This window comes from Rutilus rutilus (genome assembly GCF_951802725.1).
Source record: "Rutilus rutilus genome assembly, chromosome: 13".
NCBI lineage: Eukaryota > Metazoa > Chordata > Actinopteri > Cypriniformes > Leuciscidae > Rutilus > Rutilus rutilus.
Window position 1 is genome coordinate 2,692,531 of NC_140218.1, and position 12,936 is coordinate 2,705,466.

A 12,936-nucleotide genomic window follows, 5' to 3' on the forward strand; every position below is an offset into this window, starting at 1 on the left:
TTTTTTCAGAATAAACTTTAATCCAAAAATAAACAAACAACAATACGAAATTTGTCAGCCCCTCACGAGACTGCTGCATAAACTAAAACAAAATAGCCTATACATGTCCGGGCCTGGTCACCTTTCGTCCTTTTTTATTTTTTTATTGAAAATATCAATTTAAGTTTTATAAAATCCGTTTCTTCAGAATAGGACACAGAGAAGATATAGCCAGAGGAAGCAGCTCTTAATACAAACAGGAAATATAGATGTAGTCTTAGTAACAAAAATAAGGATGATTTATAAAAGGAAAAGAAACATTCATATAAACAAATTTAAATAGAAAAAAAAAACGTAAGAAATTATAACATAACATAAGGGGAGAATTCAGTCATTGTTCAGCTATTAACCTCAGCTGGGACGTGTTTTAGGGTATTATATATTTTTGTGCTTTAGGACCTTTCAGAGTTTTTAAGGATTTCATATACAGTTTAAATTCATTTTAAAAACAACAAATTTGGGAGATGATTTCACAATTCTACATTTGTGAATGAAGAATTTAGCTAGACACACAGTTGTATTAGTCCAGAGCTCATCACCCTTGCTTTGCAATATCAGTCCAAATGTTATGACGTCACTGGAGACAGAGTTTGGGAATGAAGACATCTGTTGCTTAACCCGTTTATGTTTATCACACCAAAATATCTGTATCACGTTACATGAGAAAAACACATGGTCCGTAGTTTCGACATCATTTTCACAGAATGCACATGTATTATCATCTGTACCAAAGCGACGTCTCAGTACTTCTTTAGAGGGGTAAATGTTGTTCATTACTTTGAAGTGCGTTTCTTTCACTTTAGGAGGTATAGGGAGTGTTAGATACATTGTTCTTAATTTAGTGATTGAATATTTATCACATTTTTGTAGGATGTTATTTTTATTTTGCCTTTTAGGGTAAATATAATCAATAAAACAATTTCTAATAAAGTGGTTAGTGCATTTTTTATCCAGAACAAAGATCCCTTGAATTGATAGTGGGGCCAATTGTGGTTGTATCGGATAATATGCCAAAATGTTTCTTGTTAGAAGGACAAATTATTGGGCTAGTGCTTTATGTAATTTAGTAAAGTCTGATTTTAAGGGTTTGAAATTATGTTTGATGCAAAATTGTCCATAATTTAACAACTGTCCGTCGGTATCCATTAAGTCGGCTATGGACCATATATTTCTCCCACACCAATCCTCAAAGAACAGAGATGTGTTGCTGTGCAGAATATATCTGTTGTTCCAGAGTACAGATGTGTGGCGTGAGAAGTTATGCACGTATAACATTTTCCAATACAAGAGTATTTGTTTGTGAAACTCTGACAATGATATCGGTAATTTGTTAACACTAAAGTCCGCTCTAATAAGAAATTCTAATCCTCCAATTCTCTTGAATAAGGTCTTGGAATACAATACCAAAAGGAGTTGCTGTGTTTGATCCAAGATTTTAACCAGTTTATTTTTAAGGTTCCATTAACCCTCTGGGGTCTGAGCTGTTTTCTGGGCCCTGGAGGTGTTCTGACATGCTCTGACATTTGTGCTTATTTCTGTTACTTGTGACATTTTCATGGCTAAAGTCTAATTACACTGTATTCAGCACAAACTCTGCTACAATAATATATCAACAGCATGTATGTAAAAGTTTGTAGTTTTGAGATAATGACATTTATGCGTGGTTTGTGAAAATACAAAAAAAAATTCTCACTGAAATAAGGTCATGAAACCCATACTTATTATTTCTTCACAAGACTTTTGAAAATTGTATGACGTAGCCTAGAATATTTGCTCTAAAACTATGTGAAAATCACCCTGACTGCTCATTCAGAGAAGACAATATATTGATTAAAAATTTTTACGACGTGTTTTGTGTGAAAAAGCAATATGCGAAGGGGCGGATCATCTCATTAATATGTAAGGCTTTTTACACCTGAGAAAGACAAAGACACTCCCTAATGGCCCTATTAGGAGCTTATCAGGGCCCATCATTCTGACCAACCTTGCACAAAGAATGAGGAGATTAAGGCCCCGTTTACACGATGGGAAAACGCAGATATTTCCCTGCGTTTTGGCCTGTCATTTACACGAAAACGCCGTTTTTATCCCTGAAAACGATTATTTCTAAAAACTCCGGCCAAAGTGGAGATTTCTGAAAACGCCGGTTATGTGTTGCCGTGTCAACTGGGAGAAACGGGGTTTTAGGTTCTCAAACATCACATTATGCGCCAGAAAATGCTTATGTCATGTGAGCGCCCTATGTTTAGAGTTTGTTTGGCTACTGTTTGATCATGGATGCTGTTAAGGTGGTGATTTTGTGAAAAAAAAAAAACTTTTGTGCAAACGCTTTTGGCCTGTTTGCATTTGCAAAACACAACTGCTGAACTATATCGAGGAGCAGAGGCGAAGGAGTACACGAAAATCAGCATTTTTACAGCAGCTTTTCCTTCCAAGACGCCGGTACATTGCCTCCCAACGTCTGTTGTTTTGAAAGGAACTGGAAGTCGCTCGTGCTATTTGTTGTTGTCGATTTTGAGGATTCTGATTGGCTTGCATGGCTTTATCCTTCTCCCTACGCTCCCTCCCTCCGCTGCCCATATGTTATGATGGCGCTCGAAGGCGAATTTATGCGGGTTGATGTAAACGACAACTTTTTTGAAAACGATGTTGTGTGCACGATGTTATTTTTGAAAACGGAGGGGGGGAAATATTCGTTTCTCTAAATACCCGGCTATGTGTAAATGTGGCCTCAAAAAAGAATGGCTTTTAAAATTGTTTGGATTTATTTACAACATAATCCAAAGATACACAACAAAAAAAAAAAACACTTATTGATAACAATGATCCAAAGAAAGAGACCTTTGTGCCATTCCTAAAAACATTGTACATACCTTTCATTTCCAAGGTGTTTGATTTTCACTTTACCATGTTCATGTACAGAGACATGTACTGTGAATGTTGAAGTCAGCAGGACTCAGTGGCATCTGGGCCCTGAAAAAAAAAAAAAAAAAAAAAAAAGTGAACATACTGATATCAAGAGAAAGGCCTGCACGATTTTGGGAATACATTTGAGATTTTTCTGGTTAAAATTGCTTTTTAAAATTCACAGAATACACACACACACTCACACAAATGTTTCCAACAATATATTATATAATGAACACAGGTTTGTTGTGCCTTGTAGGTATAGGCTATGCGCAGTGCTGCATAAAATAATAACAATATAGCAGCCTATATACATTTTCAAAAAGATTTCAGTAACAACTAAGCTAGAGAAAAATATATTGATTATCATGTTACTTCAAATGTTTCCATTCGTTATGATGATATGAAATGAGATAATAGTAAAACATGAAGCCGTTTGGAGCGTTTTGCTTTTCCAAAATATGATGCATTCAAACACGATCGCGATCAAAGATAATTATGGTTAGGCCTACCATATACATATCTACGTTTGAGCAGATATCCACAAACACAGTAACAGTAAACACGGGTCTAAATATTATAATATTCACCATATATCTAGCAACAGTTCAACTGCAATATGAAATTTATGCAACAATAACAAACTAATATGTAAGAATTTCTTACCTTATCTTTCTTGTCTTGAAATCGCATTCTTCTTCTGGGGTAAAGCCAATGTAAACTCACGTCTTTCAAACTCGACGAAAAGCAGAGACTGATGAAGTGTTTTGTTTTTGAGGTAACGAGCGCGTTCGCGTTCCATGTGGAGATTTGCATGTGAATATCTTTTGCGCGAGTAGGCGTGGCCAAATTAAAAATAATTAGGAAGCGTTTGAGAAGCTGGACATCTTGTTGGTTTTATACAAATTACTTAAACAGAAAATATTTGTTTTCAGTTTGAATCCGATCATTTAAAAGTACACACTTAAATGTTTATAAAGGTATATGGCTCATAAATGTGTGACAAGTATTCACTGAGTTTTGTTTCAGTTTATAGACGTGCTCAAGAAAAAAAAGTTCACCGCGATGGAGAGGCAGAACGCACACCCTGTTTATTTTCTTTATGTTTCAAAAGCACAATGTTTTGATTTGATTGTAAGTGGACACATACAAAAGTAGAAATATCACAGATTCTTTTTTTATATTTATTTTTTCTGTATGACCATAAATGACGGAGTAATTTAAGTTTAAAGTGCTACAATGTAAAAAAAGTCCAGCAAAACGCGGGGGCGCGTTTGCCGACCTCAGAGGGGAGTATAGGGAGTGTTAGATACATTGTTCTTAATTTAGTGATTGAATATTTATCACATTTTTGTAGGATGTTATTTTTATTTTGCCTTTTAGGGTAAATATAATCAATAAAACAATTTCTAATAAAGTGGTTAGTGCATTTTTTATCCAGAACAAAGATCCCTTGAATTGATAGTGGGGCCAATTGTGGTTGTATCGGATAATATGCCAAAATGTTTCTTGTTAGAAGGACAACTTGGGCTAGTGCTTTATGTAATTTAGTAAAGTCTGATTTTAAGGGTTTGAAATAATGCTTGATGCAAAATTGTTCATAATTTAACAACTGTCCGTCGGTATCCATTAAGTCGGCTATGGACCATATATTTCTCCCACACCAATCCTCAAAGAACAGAGATGTGTTGCTGTGCAAAATATATCTGTTGTTCCAGAGTACAGATGTGTGGCGTGAGAAGTTATGCACGTATAACATTTTCCAGTACAAGAGTATTTATCAGTGAAACTCTGACAATGATATAGGTAATTTGTTAACACTAAAGTCCGCTCTAAGAAGAAATTCTAATCCTCCAATTCTCTTGAATAAGGTCTTGGAATACAATACCAAAAGGAGTTGCTGTGTTTGATCCAAGATTTTAACCAGTTTATTTTTAAGGTTCCATTAAGGCAGTCAAAATCAATAACTTTTAGTCCTCCATCCTTTATGTCTTTAACCATATTGCTTTTCTTCATATAATGTGGTCTGTTTCTCCAAATGAAGTTTAGGTTGATTTGGTTGATAGATGTAATCAGTGTTGTTTGGAGTGGCACTGGAATAGGCTGGGCAAGAACATCTGGATAAATATTCCATCTTAGTTAGGTAAACTCGGCCTAGTATTGATAGGTCCCTCTGTAGCCATATATTTAGTCTTGATTTGCATTCTTTAATTGTATTTTCTACATTCAGAAGCTGGCTTTGTGTTTGGTCCTTAGAGAGGTAAATCCCCAGGTATTTGATTTCTGATTTAATAGGGATATTACAGATGTTTTTCAGTGAAGTGTTGTAAGTTAATTTTTCAATTTTGGCAATAGTTGTTGAAATTTGGTATCTATCTTTTAAGAATATTGTTGTGTCGTCCGCTAGTTGGCTGATTATTATGTCTGTGCCAAGTACATTACGTTTTTTAATATCATTACAGTTTGTAATATAGATTGCTAGCATTTCTGTGGCTAAGATGAACAGGTATGGTGAGATGGGGCAACCTTGAGGAATACCCACATTAATCTTGAAGCTTGGGGTGGTACCACTAGGTAACAGGACACAGATATTAATATCTCGATATAATCCACCAACACATTCTCTAAATTTGATTCCAAAGCCAAAGTGTTCGAGCGGCGAAAGAATAAATGGATGCTCCGCGGAGTCGAATGCTTTATAGAAGTCTAGAAAGAGAAGGAAACCATCATCCTCTATTTGGCTTCTACACTCAATGATGTCCATTACCAATCTTATATTATTATGTATTGACCTTCCTCTTAAGAGCCCTGACTGTGTATCTGCAATAAGATCTGAAATCCCTGTTTGAAGACGAGAAGCAAAGATGTAAGTTAGGAGTTTGTAGTCTGAATGTCTGAGTGTAATGGGTCTTCTGTTATCTATAATTCTGGGATCTTTCCCAGGTTTTGGAATTGAGAGGATAACTCCATGTCTCATTGTTGGTGGAAGCACATGTTTCAAATATTTGGGTAAAGACTTGTAGCAGCAGGTCTCTTAAATCTACCCAAATGTCTGTATAAGTCACCTGTGAGACCGTCGGATCCGGGGGCTTTGTTAAGAGAGAGGCGACCAATTACTGCGTCAAGTTCTGGAATTGTTATTTGATTATCACATGTTTGTTTGAGGCCATCCTCTATTTTTGGAATATGTTTTGCTATATCCTGAAAAAAATGTTGACAGTCCACGCTAGAAAATGTAGAGCTATAGAGCTGGCTATAGAGTTTCCAGATTTCTGAAGAGATCAATTTTTCATCTGTGACTTCATTATTATCAACCATCAGGGATCTGATGCTATTTTTTTCCTGTCTTCTTTTTTCAAGACCACAGAAATACGCTGAATTGTTTCCCCCTCCTCTATCCACTAGCTCTGGATCTAATAAAGCCCCCTTGGGCCTTACGACTGTGAACTTCATCTAGTTTTGGTTGGAGGTTTAATATCTTCTGTCTATCGTCTTCAGTTGGGTTTGGCCTATTGCAGTACATATTGAACTGATTAATAATGTCTACTTCTTCTTTTTTTAACTATCTTTTTTAATTATTTTACTGAATGAGATGGTAAATTGGCGTATTTTATATTTTAGGAATTCCCACTTTTTGGTAGCAGTTGTGAGCTCCTCAGAATTGGCATTTTCTTTAATTAATAATTAGATTTTTTGGCAGTAGTCATTATTTTTGAGCAGACTGGAATTGAACTTCCAATATGTGTGTGAGTGGACACTGTTGTCATTGGGTTTGATCTGTAGTAAAATAACACTATGATCTGTTAGTGGTGCAGAAGAAATATCAGAGCTAATATTATAAAACAGCAAATGATTTGCCATTAACCAGTGATCAATTCTGGATTTATAATTGTGGCTTGAGCTAAACCAGGAGTATTTAGATATTTCTGGATTTAAGTGTCTCCAAGGATCAACCAAATTTTCTTTTTCGCAAAAGTTCATGAATATGGTGTTTGGATGACTGGCAGAGTATCTGAAAGGATATTTATAAAAAATTAATCACGAACTAGGTTTAGATCGCCTCCAATGATGATGTTATCAGTTGAGTGTGTTCATTTGAGATTGTCTAAATGTAAACCAATTTGTTCAAGTAGGTTTCGGTTTTCTCTACTGATGTTATATCCATAAATGTTGACTAAGATGAATTTCAGACCATCTATGTTTATGATAAGAATCAGCCAGTGAGCAAATTCATCTGCCATATGGGACACAATATGACCTTTGAAGTTACTTAGGAGGATGGCGACTCCTGCTGACCTTGAAGTGCCGTGGCTAAAGTAAGCTTCATCTCCTCATTGTTTAGACCAAAATATAACATCATCAACCTTAGAATGCGTTTCCTGCAAAAAAAATTATATTTGACTTCTTCCCTTTACAAAATAAGAAAATACTTTTTCTCTTTGTCATGTTTCTTAAACCCCTTGCAGAAATTAGAGAAATGTTACTCTTTAAACTGAACATAGAACAAAAACAAATGAATAAACAATCAACAACAATGGATTGCTGAACTTACTTAAAACAACAGTAGAAGTTTCCTATCAGGAATTTGTAATAGTAGCAAAACCCCGAGAATTTTCATTAAAACTCACTTGTTTTCGGGATTCAAAAACCCTGGATAGTTGTGTCTATGGTGAGACTCTTTGTCCATTAATGAAAGCATGGGGGGAGCACTGTCTTTAGTCCTGCCTTCCTTGCCTGTTCAACTTTCGGCCACACAGCCCTCCGTGCCTCTCTGTCTTCCTTGGTGAGGTGTTCTGCGAAGCGGATGTTGAGATGCTTGCAGACGGGGGGAAGTCTGGTGATCCGCCAGAGTTCGTCCCTGAAGTGGCGTCCTGTGAACTGCATGATGATCTGACGAGGGCGGCTGGTGTTACTCGGCCCCAGTCGGTGCACCGAATCCAGGATGAAATCCATCTTCTCCCTCCAGTGTGGCACAATCTTTCCGATGATATCAGAGATGATTTGTCGTGTGTTTTCGTCTTTTCCCTCCTGTAAGCCATTTACTCGCAGGTTCTTCTTTTATAACGCTCCAACTCTGCAGCTCTTTCCCCCAGATCTGTGTTCTCCTCTTTGAGTTGTTTCACCTCGACGTGCAGTTTTTGGCACTGTGTTTTACATTCTTTGAGTTCGGCAGAGTTAAACTCCACCGCTTTAGCGATGTTGGCTATGGTCAGCGTGTTCTGCTTTAGCTCGGCTCTGAAGTCCTGCATCATGTTTTGAAGAGTGCCGATAGCAGGATCACAGCGTTAGAGGCGTCTTCAGCATGGGCTCCAGCAGTCACGGCGTCGTCTGGTTTTGACTTCTTCTGTGGTGCTGGTGGTTTGGAAGGAGATGCTAAGGTGTTTTTGGCTCCTCTGGTGTTGGTTTCCATCCTTTCTGGACCACCATAGTCGTGTTCTTGGAGAGCCTTCAATTTAGCATTAGCTTTTGTGCTAGCCATGTTATGGTCTGCAATATCGTACTCCAGGAGGTGCTCAGGGTCACTCACACGTTTCTGAATTATTATGATAAGTTCTCTACGGTTTTACATCTGATATTTCAGGGTTTTGTTGAGTTAAAAGTTCATTCCGTTGATTTTCAAGGCTTTGCTACTCTGAGCTATTCACAATGCGTCTGCTCTCTCCGCCATCTTCGTGAGAAGTGAAGCCGCCAGTGTCCCGATATGGCGCTGGCATCTTGGGGCTTGAGTCTGCGCAGTAGCGATCTCGGGACCAGACCTGCGCAGTCGTGAGCAGGAAGTAAAGCCGCAAAATCAAGGCCCCGTCCTCACTCTCGGTGTGAAATAATTAATTATAGAAATTTAGATATTAAATTTAAAGCGCCGATCTCTTCAGTCCTCCGAAGATCCTGAAAAAAAACCTGTCAATCACAGCTGTCAATCATGACGTCACACCACAGTTTTTATAGCATCAAATAACTAACTAAAAACAAACACTTGAATTTACATCAGCGTGATAAAAACTACAGTAAATGACAGAACCCACCTTCGGAAAAAAGATATTTGAAGTGTAATTAAATTGTTTAGTTGGTCTCAAGTCCCGTTGAATAACACGGGGAGGCGGTGCTTATGACCTATACTGGGACCAGTCACCGGGGGGGGGCGCTCGAGACGCTTTGGCTTCACTTTTCAGGGCTTGTGCGACACGCACCATAACACGCACAGCAGCCAATGAAATTGTTGTATTTGAGACAATAGGTGTGTTGGACATCGGCTGGATGTAACCGATCGGCGAGAGTAGCCGCGTGCCGGTGTGGCGAATTATACGGTCACTCTGAAGTATTCGGTAACCCTGAGGACCCAATTAGTATGCCAGTAGTATGCCTGATCTAAATCTGTTCTCGCGATAACTTGTAGCTAACGTGAGCTGTTTTAGTGTTATTATGTGGTAGCTTTATGTAGAATGCTAAATCCCGCTGCTATATGCAAGGTAAGATTAAATTAAATTGTATATTGTATATGTAAATTGTGTATATTCTATAGCTAATATTTAAAATCTCAAGTTGCGTCAATAGCAGGAGAAAGACCGCGAAATTTAAAAATACTACTGTTAATGTGTCACGAAATGTAGTTTTAAGAGTTTTTCAGTCGATAATGTAGTTGTTTCAATCTCAAATATGTTGTTTGTTTATACAGATAGCGCCTATTTAAAAATTTGATCTGACGTTTTCGGAGATGTGAGATCGAAGGGATCACCGGGTGCTCAGCGCTCATGTATCCCGCCTGGAACAACCATACCTCGGCTGATGAGATGCTGAAGTCTGCCGCTGGTCTTGTGTATCGATCGTGTACGATCTTTGATATCATTAATCTATAATTTGTTCCCTGGCAAATCGTTTTGGCTGAGGGCAAAGTTTTAGTTTCATAATTTTATATAACGTTAAATTATTTAGGCTATTTATCTTTAACGTTGTAGCCTGCTGACTTATGTTTGACTGAATCGTTTTACTTCATTTATTTCTTGACTTGTATAGCTTCTTATACCTTTTAGGCTGCTTTTATAATGGCTATTATTGATCAATAAAACTGAAATTATAGACTGCAACTAATGCAACCACACATACACACAAGTTCACACATAACTATGAAAACAATCTACAACATAGCGACACTTTATAGTTAACTTAATGAATTACTAACGTAATGATAGCAGTAGCACCAAAACATACTTTGCAAGATTAAGCGCTGTTTTATATGGATTAACCCTTTCATGCATAGTGGTCACTACAGTGGACAGCTATTAAAAAAACATTTGCTTAAATTTGCACGGGTTTTGATGGCATAGTTGCACATCAGCCTATTTATTGGACCCGGGTGCATCATCCTATACATTGCAACCAAGTGGCAAGCCGTTGTGTTTCGATTTTTTTCCCCTCCAAACCAAGATGGTCAATGGTCAGTCAGAAATGCCAAGTTGCTCCGGAATATTCAACCATTCCTTCTTTCCTAGGAGACTCTTCTAGGTAAAAAAGATTTTGCAGCATCAAACAATATCTAATGAGTCATATCACAGTTAAAATTTCCAAGTTTTGATTTTAGATTGGGAGAAAAATCTGATCAATTATCTGTCCACTGTAGTGGACCTCATGCATCAATATTTCAGCTACAATTCATACTTATACTGTGAATAGTGTTTTTGAAAATACTTAATCTGCAGTGACATTCATGTAAATAAATGTATTTGTATTATTAGAATGTAACGTGCTTACATAATGTATGTGATTTTATTGCATTTATTTACTCATAACATCAAAAAGTGATCTGATTATGTAATGCATGTTACTTGTAATGTATTACTTTGCTTGTAAATGAGTTATAATTGAGAAGAGTTGTAAATGAGAGAAAACTTCTTAATGAGTTTGTCTTAAAAGCCCTTAAAGTGATGAAAAAAAAAGTTCTGATGCTACCATTGCTCTGTTACAGCGGCAGGGAGACGAGTTAAAGATAAAGAGTCAACTTCTGTACCGAGTCACCAAAAGTTCCTGTGGTAGAGACAAGACACAACTCGTCTTACCCGAGAAGTACTGGTGAGAATTGTCAGGCGTTCTGCTAAGAAGTTCATTGTGCAGGGGAAGTAGAAAAAATATAATTGCCTTTTAATGTGTTATGTATTATGTAATTTACAGTATCCGCTACGTTTGCTTATGATAAAACAACTAATTTTACGTAATATTTTCTTCAATAAATAACGTGATTTACTGTGTGTTGCGTTCCCTCACATTACCTCTTTATGTCTCTAATACAGGTGGACATCTTTATTACAAGACTGCAGACGGATCAAACCGTCTAGTTGTCATGGATGAGCAACAGAAGGAACGAGTCCTTCGGGACTGCCATGACAGCCCAGCTACAGGTGGGCATCAGGGGATAACAAGGACATTTAATAAGATTGCAAGCGCATACTACTGGCAAGGCATCTTTCCGGACGTCAAGAAGTGGGTAAGATAATTGTAAGATAATTGTAGACTCAAATTCTTGACCCACGAGATGGTTTCATACAGCCCCTCAAGTGTAAATAATTAACTCATTGGTACGTTATGTAGAGGCCACGACATATTATATTGAGGCCACAAGATCATATTCTATTAAATACTTAATGGTGTTAAGTCGTGTCCTCAAAATCCTACAAACACCTAACATTTTTTTTTTAGATGCCCAATGTCCACAGTGTCAGCGTAATGATACTATTAAAACAGTGGCTCCAGTGTTGCACCCTATCAAGGTCACTAAAGCCTGGAATGTAATAGGAATGGATTTGATGGGACCATTTCCAACCAGTCCTCAGGGGAACATTTATGTCCTCACAATGACTGACCTCTTCACCAAATGGGTTTTCGCCAAATCCCTGAAGTGTAAGACCGCAGTTGAGGTGGCTACAGGGGTCTTACAAGCATTTAATGCATATGGACTGGTTGAAAGAATAATCACAGACCAGGGGAGGGAGTTTGTGAACCAGGTTATTATTATTTAGTTAAGAAGATTTTATTATAAAATGTTTGGGTTATATGTTATAAGAATCTACCATGTCTTTGATACCTTTTTGATAACAGCTAAATGCGGACATATTTAAGGAATTGGGTGTGAAGCAGTGTGTCACGTCAGCTTACCACCTCAGTCAAATGGACAGGATGAGAGGACAAATCAGACTATAAAGAGGTCATTGTCAAAGTACTGCAATGACATGCAGAATGACTGGGACGAAAAACTGGAGGATATGGTGCATGCCATCAACACCTCAAAGCAGGTGATTGGAACTGCTTAAAAAAGAAATGATTATATGCAATTGATTATGTAAATGTAATTTGTTGAAACACTTTTTTTAGGGCTCTACAAAGTATACACCATTCTTTTTGATGTTTCACCGGCACCCAATCACGCCAGAGCTTCTAAACACAAAGGTAGTATCTGAGACAGATTGTTTTGTAGGAGAGGATCCGAATATTGTAATGCCCACAAGGATAGTAGAGGTGACAGCAGTACAGGCAAAGGTAATTGTCTGTAGTATGAACTATAATTAAGCAATAATTCACATTATTTAAGGTATTCTATTAAATCTGTTTATTATACATTATTTTCATAAGGTGCGGGGTCACATTGAAAAAGCACAGGGGAAGCAAAAGGCGGAGTACGAGTCCCCGAAAAGAAAAAATGTGAAATCATTTCACATCCACGAAGGAGAGGAGGTACTCAAAGCAAACAAAAGAAAAGAGGGACGCAAAGGTGGACGTTTAGAGGGGAACTGGACAGGCCCTTTTGTGGTCGAAGACATTACCGGAAAAGGGGTTGCTACACTTGCAGACAAATCAGGCAACATTCTCCGCCAGAAAACCAATGTGTCCCAACTCAAACCATTCCTGCGGCGTGACATTAACCTGAATGGTGAGAAAGGCAGTACATTACAGTAGATGGGCCACTTTTTGAAGTAAATGTTTATGGCAAATTTAAAATATTAC

General features: G+C 37.6%; 1 protein-coding gene and 1 pseudogene across 2 annotated transcripts in view; both read right to left on the reverse strand.

Annotated features, from left to right (window-relative positions):
* Window positions 1-8,198, reverse strand: part of LOC311302355 (NACHT, LRR and PYD domains-containing protein 3-like) — a 32,141-nt pseudogene extending 23,943 nt beyond the window's left edge. Inside the window, exons 1-2 of the transcript XR_014630321.1 lie at window positions 8,070-8,198; window positions 7,681-7,974 (exon numbers count right to left, since the gene is read on the reverse strand). The product of XR_014630321.1 is annotated as an NACHT, LRR and PYD domains-containing protein 3-like (transcript). The remainder of the gene's footprint in view (window positions 1-7,680; window positions 7,975-8,069) is intronic.
* The window catches only part of LOC311302520 (uncharacterized protein), a 747,744-nt gene that overhangs the window by 628,282 nt on the left and 106,526 nt on the right, over window positions 1-12,936 (reverse strand). The gene's annotated exons all lie outside the window — the stretch shown is intronic.